Genomic DNA, 6,297 nt, shown 5'->3' with positions numbered 1-6,297 from the left:
ATAAGTATAGAAGTTCTTTATTCCTAAGGATATATAACATTGATCTTAATGACAAGGACTTACATTTTAGATCCAAATCAATCCTAATGATATTGATTTAAATCATTAGCAAATGTGTTCATTCCCCTCTGAAAATAAATTTAAAATATACTGAATTAAGGCTGGTTGTAACTGAAAGAGCTCAGATAGTGTGACCTTTTATTTTGAAGATATTAGTTAATTTTTGTATAGACATTACCGCCAACATAATTTTATACCTCCTCTTAACTAAACTAATAGAGAATAGAAAATGAAATCCAAAATAACCCACTCTGTATCTCCCAGTGCTTCCTATTCTGTTCCTTCTGCTTGACAATTGCTTTTGAAGACTAAAACTCACTTCATTTTAGAATTAATTTTGATTGTCTATAATTTTTATTAATAACTTTCAGAACATTTCCCTGTGCCACATTGTTCCTTAAAAAAGAAATAAATGATTAGAAGATTTCAGAGACCAAATGTTAATGCAGATTTCCCTCTGGTTAAAATTTAAAAAGTAGAGTTTTGTGATTTTTAGCATGTTACACTACAGGTAGAAATATAAGACAACATATATACTTAATAAACCTAGATTTAAATAGTGAACAGATCATGTTAATTTTGTATCAAAAAAGCAAGAGTTTACATCACTTTGAATTTAAGTCACTTTACTATCTGAGTAAAAAATGATTTCGGTAAAAATGACAATCAACTTTTCTATAAAATCTGCCAAAATGGAACCTGTCTAATGGAAAAAACTGTGTGACCTTTAACATAGTGTAACAACCTAAAATAAAATATTATTTACATTCTATATATTATTTCATGCATTAGCAGCCCAGAAAATTTTCTATGACAATAATCTTGTGAAAGTGTCTTAATATAACCTATTTGCAAATTCACTGAATGTCATGTATCACTTGTACAGCCTTTCTTGGCATTATTTTCAAAATATTACTTGCAACCATTCTTTTCTGCACATATTCAAATTCATACTACAGTTGTTATAGAAGTAGCTAATTTACATATAGATTAGAAATTACCTTGAAGTCCATTTACACCCTGATGAGTTAAAGACAGAGGAACTCAGAGCTAATAGCAGGCTTCCATTAAACCTGAGTATTATGACACAGTAGACTAGTCAAAATACAGGGTTCAGATTCATGCCTGTGATCCTAAAATATCAGACAGCATGATGGCAGCTAAGCAGACATAGCCAAATTTAGATATTTTCTTCAATACTATTGCAGATCATGAGACACTATCCCTTAAGTTGACCCACCTTTTTGCTTATTTTTTATGTTTCACCCAACACAATTTAATAGTAGTTGTTTTAAATCAAACCAATTAGCAGGCCATTGGCAAATATTACTTAGACTTAAGAAAAGAATGTTCTTTCAAAATGACTGAAAAGTTTGAAGTCTGACTAACTTCCCAGTTTGAGAGCCCTATTCTACTACCCTGCCTGTCTGTCCATCTATTGACCAGTAGAGAAGCATTAAATGCTTGCTGCTTAATAGGATAGGTTTTCTTCTACTTCCATTGAGCAGAAACCCATTTATAGTGGACATATCATTCAATTTGCCTGCCATGCCAACTCTCTTCTTAAATTCTCCCACTCATGGTCCCTATTTAAAGGGGAAGGGCTAGATGACCAGATTAGAATTCTATGACTCTGCCCCCATCCTGCCCACAAGTAATGGGCAAAAAAGATGGAGAGCTTTCCCAATGCCCTGGGTCAATCTATTGGCCTTTTATCAATCAGAAATCCTCTCTTGAGAATTTAAATTCCTACCAACATAGACTATTGCCAGGAACAGCTGAAAGACCATATTAGAGCTGAGACCAGAGTTGGTGTCAAGGAAAGCCACATTAAAAAGGAGCAGAGGCAGATTAAAGCGTCCAGCAGGTAAGAGAGTGAAGGAGATTTGTAGGGAATGACAGAGTTGAAAGAGCTTATTGTACTATAGAGACACAGTGAAGGAAAAATACAGACAGTGGAATTCAGAGAATGGCAGAGTCAGAAACATAGAATTCTTGAGTTCCCACTGGCTTTCCATCCCTGGCCCAGTTCCCATGAAGCTTGACCATATTTCCTACCCTCCATTTAGTAACATACCTTATATTTTCTCCATGTACCCACTCTTTACTTGAACTGATTTGAGTATTTGTTCCTTTTAAGCAAACTCTTACTACAATACCTGTTAAAGGATAATCATGGAAATATGTACTTTAAGATATATCAGTTGATCAACTAGCTTGCATTTGGATCTAACAGAAGGAAAGAAAAAATATACATGTGTTTTGTAAAAAAGGGAACAATTTCTGGGCATCCTAACATGGAAGGATTCTCTAACCTAATATCCAAATAATATGCTATTAGAAAATAAACATCCTACATCAGCTTTATTTCCAAGAGAAAGTACTATGCACCTAAAAATCTTTCACCTCTGAGAGTTTCTGAAGAGCCAGGGTAAAGTGACATGTTGGTATTTTAAAAGGTGGAAAGGTCTTGATGGATGATGGTGAAGTTTGTTCTGTGCTCAGCATTTACCTGTATGTGTTTATTCTAGAGATTTAAGGATCCTTCCTCTATGTCCATCTTACTCCTTTTGACTCACCCTGTCTTCCCACCCAATTCCTATGCTGATGATTCTGACACTAAACTCTCCCTCTGTCTGCAGTTCTTACCTTTCTAAACTTTACCAGAGAGTATTTCCAAGTTTCCATAAAAAAGAATTTGCAGTAGATATGAACTACTGCCAGGGTCTAACAAGTTAAACATCAACTAAGATTTAAAAAAAAAGAAAGTTAGAGAATGGTTCCTTTATATCAGAAACACTTTGATCAAATGACTATATTACAAATGAGGAGGTATGTATTTGAGGCTAAAACAGACCAAATGCAAAATAAAACTAAGAAATTTTAAAGAAAAACTTTTACCCAATAATTATACTTCCATGTATTTATGTATTCCATATATATATATATATATATATATATATATATATATGTATATGTATATATATACACACACACACACACACACATATCCATTCAAAGTCTTGTTGTGCAAAAATGTTCATGGGACTCCCTTCTATGATCTTTAATCCTTGTGGCACAAGGATTATTTTTCTATATCTTATGAGAATATTATTTGTCATTGTGTAAATTGATCTTCGATGTAAATAAATTGCTTCAGGAACACAGCATAATTATTGGATTTTGGTGGCTGGTGAAAGAACTCCTGTGTGTCACCTGCAGCCAGGACACTGGCTTCTGATTGGATGAATTCAGCTGTTGGGCAAAGGTTGAAATGTCAGTCACTGATGCAATAAAGGCTCTTGCTGTGAAATGATACTGCCCACATTTTACACAGTACATGACAGTCTTTAATTGTCCTAAACAAATGTGCAACTACATCCAAGTCAATGACTGATGCTCCTCCAGCACAATAGCTGTCCCTAAATTAAATAAAAACACATGGCTGTGTGAATAAAATGTTAGGCTCAAATATACCCTACCTTAACAGACCTAGCTCGTCTAATTAGAAGAATGTGGCCTTTCCCTCAAGCTGTCCCATTTTATTTCTGAGACTCTCCAAAGGAGTCCTTCAAATGTACCCCAGATAAGAACAGTCCCCACACCGAGCTCAGATTCTTCGTTTCTTGACCTTTCCCATTGCCCACACAACTTTTCCAGAGTCTGCTAGGAAGACCTCACCACCCTCATCCGCCATACTGAGAAAAGCACTGTCCACACAGAGGCTGCTGTTTCTGGACACTCCCAGAGTTCCCAATCTTAGGCAGCTAAAAATAGGGGAGGAGACTGGCTTCCTGTCTGGGCTCACTTATCACTGAGCTCTGTAGGCTTATTGCACTGAGAATTTCATAAAATAAGCTCCTGACATTACCTCCTCTTTCACAGTGTTTCAAAACCAGTTCAAGAAACCTCGTTCTGGGAAGGTGCCATTCATTACATGACCCTCCTAAGCTCTCCACCCACGGCCACCTGCGGTGATGTCTGAATGGTGGCAGGTATGAGGGCAACTGCACTAGCAACTTATAATTACCACCTTTGATATCTTAAGTTTAAGAGTATAGTGTGCATTAAAAAATAAGTACCAGTTTACTCACTAAATTCAGCTTTAGATTTAGCTTTAGAGATACCAGTATCTTATCTCCATCTCTCTCGGTTAATGAATAGCAGGCCAATATCTGAGGGACAAGAAAAGGGGAACCAGTATGTACGGAGCAGTTACTACACTCCCTTGTCTTAAGCAGCATATAGGCTATGTCTGAGAAGAGAATAGAGTGTGAAGGTATTTTTTAATGTAATATACAAGGAAAAGTTACTTTTTCAGAACTTAGTAGTTCCCATGATATGAAGAGCTATCTAAATCATTCATGTTTTGAAGAGCAAATGGGGGGGGGGGGGGGGGGGGGGGATAAAATTCACTGAATCCTAACATTTGCCAATAGTATCTTAATCTTACTCAGTGGTTCTCAAACCTGGTAAGACTTGACACATGATTACTAGCCCTGAGCCCTGGAGTTCATGACTCTGGAGGTCTGGTGTGAGGCTAGAGAATTTGCATTTCTGAGTTCCTAAGTGACGCTGACACACTCGCTGAGAACTGCTGGTCTAACTAGTTTCATTTCCTCAGCTGTAGCTGATCATCTAATCTTGCCTGGTGTTGCAGGAGGTATAGCATGGGCATAGTACCAGATGCATCCTGGGACTAATACCCAAGTGTCTTTCTGGTTCTGCAACTGTTTTTGTCTTTTTTTATATAAGAGAAGAGAAAAATTCTAATTTCAAAAGTATATTTTGTGCAAATTAATAACATTGAGGAAAAACAGAAAAGTGATCTTGCAACACCTAAAAATACCTTTCCAATACAAAGTCTTAATCCACCAGGTTTCGTAATCCGATCAAATGCATAGTTTGCTCTACTTATATTTCTGTCTTTGAAACCTGGCCATAAGATTAGCAGATTCATAAAATGGCTGACTAAAGTTTCTGTCTTTGAAACCTGGCCATAAGATTAGCAGATTCATAAAATGGCTGACTAAAGTTTGCCTTGTTTCTTAATGTTTTCCATTTTCTTTTATACTTTTCAGCAAAAGACGCTCCTTGCATCTCAAACATATTTCCCTGTGGGCTATCTGGCTAATAATTATCTCATTCAGCTACAGTGTCTCTTGAAGAAATTGGCTTTACCACCCACAGGGAGTTCTGCAGGATTCATCACCATAAAGTATCTCAGTACTCGCACTTCTGGACACTTACAAGATGCCCAATTACTAATATCCTTAAAGACCTTCATTGTTTTCTAGTAAAAAGCACATCACCATTTCACAAACACGGAATTTCAATCCAAACTCCATGCCAGTGCACTGTTTCTTGCATCTTTCCTCTTGTTCTTTTGTTCTCTTCTCTGGGTATTTTCAGAGTGACTAGCCTGATACAAAAAAAAAACAAATCTGAGCAATGATGTGAACAACTTATTAGAGTCATGGGACAGTTGTCTCTCATGATTTCTCCTGTTGCACTTATTTTATTAACACCATTAATCAATAAAAATATATCAGATGCTTAATGTTCCAGGGATGTTATAATAAAATTGGTGGCTGTTTTCACAAAGAAAAAATAAATCTGTCCCCTGTGAATGTTAGGGAATTGCAACAATTAGTAGGAATAAGAGCTTGGTTACAAAACAGCTGATTTCAGGTGTCAGAGCCCAAGAAATGCGAGGAAGATTGGCTGAGTGGTGTGGCGTGAACTAGATTGAGGAAGTACGTGGACACTGATAGGGGTGCCCGTGGCTGGAGGAGGAGGGTGTGTCGAGGTGTAATGGCAGGTAGGGATGTCAGAGCCTGTGTAGGGTGAGGAGGGTATCCTCGTGGGGACTGCAGCAGCAATGGGAGATTGGTCACATACAGGGCAACTTATACTAATAAAAGGGCAATATGCTAATTAGACTGGGAGACCTTCCAGGAGACCTTCTGGACAGTCTTCTGGACAAGGCCATGGTGGCGGGGCCAAAGTAGGAGAGGATAGGGGCCAAGAGGGGAGCACCGTTTGGATGATCAGGCCAGCAGGAGGGTCCAGTTGAGGGTGAGCAGGCCATCAGTAGGGTTCAGTAGGGAGCAATCAGGCTGGTGACAGGGGAAAAGCTGGGGATGATCAGGCTGGTGGGGGCAAGGTGGGGACAAGCAGGCTGGCAGGGAGGGCAGTTGGGATGAGCAGGCCATCAGGGGGAACAGTTGGGAGCAA

This window comes from Pipistrellus kuhlii, unplaced genomic scaffold, assembly GCF_014108245.1.
Source record: "Pipistrellus kuhlii isolate mPipKuh1 unplaced genomic scaffold, mPipKuh1.p scaffold_m20_p_12, whole genome shotgun sequence".
Lineage (NCBI taxonomy): Eukaryota > Metazoa > Chordata > Mammalia > Chiroptera > Vespertilionidae > Pipistrellus > Pipistrellus kuhlii.
This window is presented reverse-complemented; position numbering follows the sequence as displayed.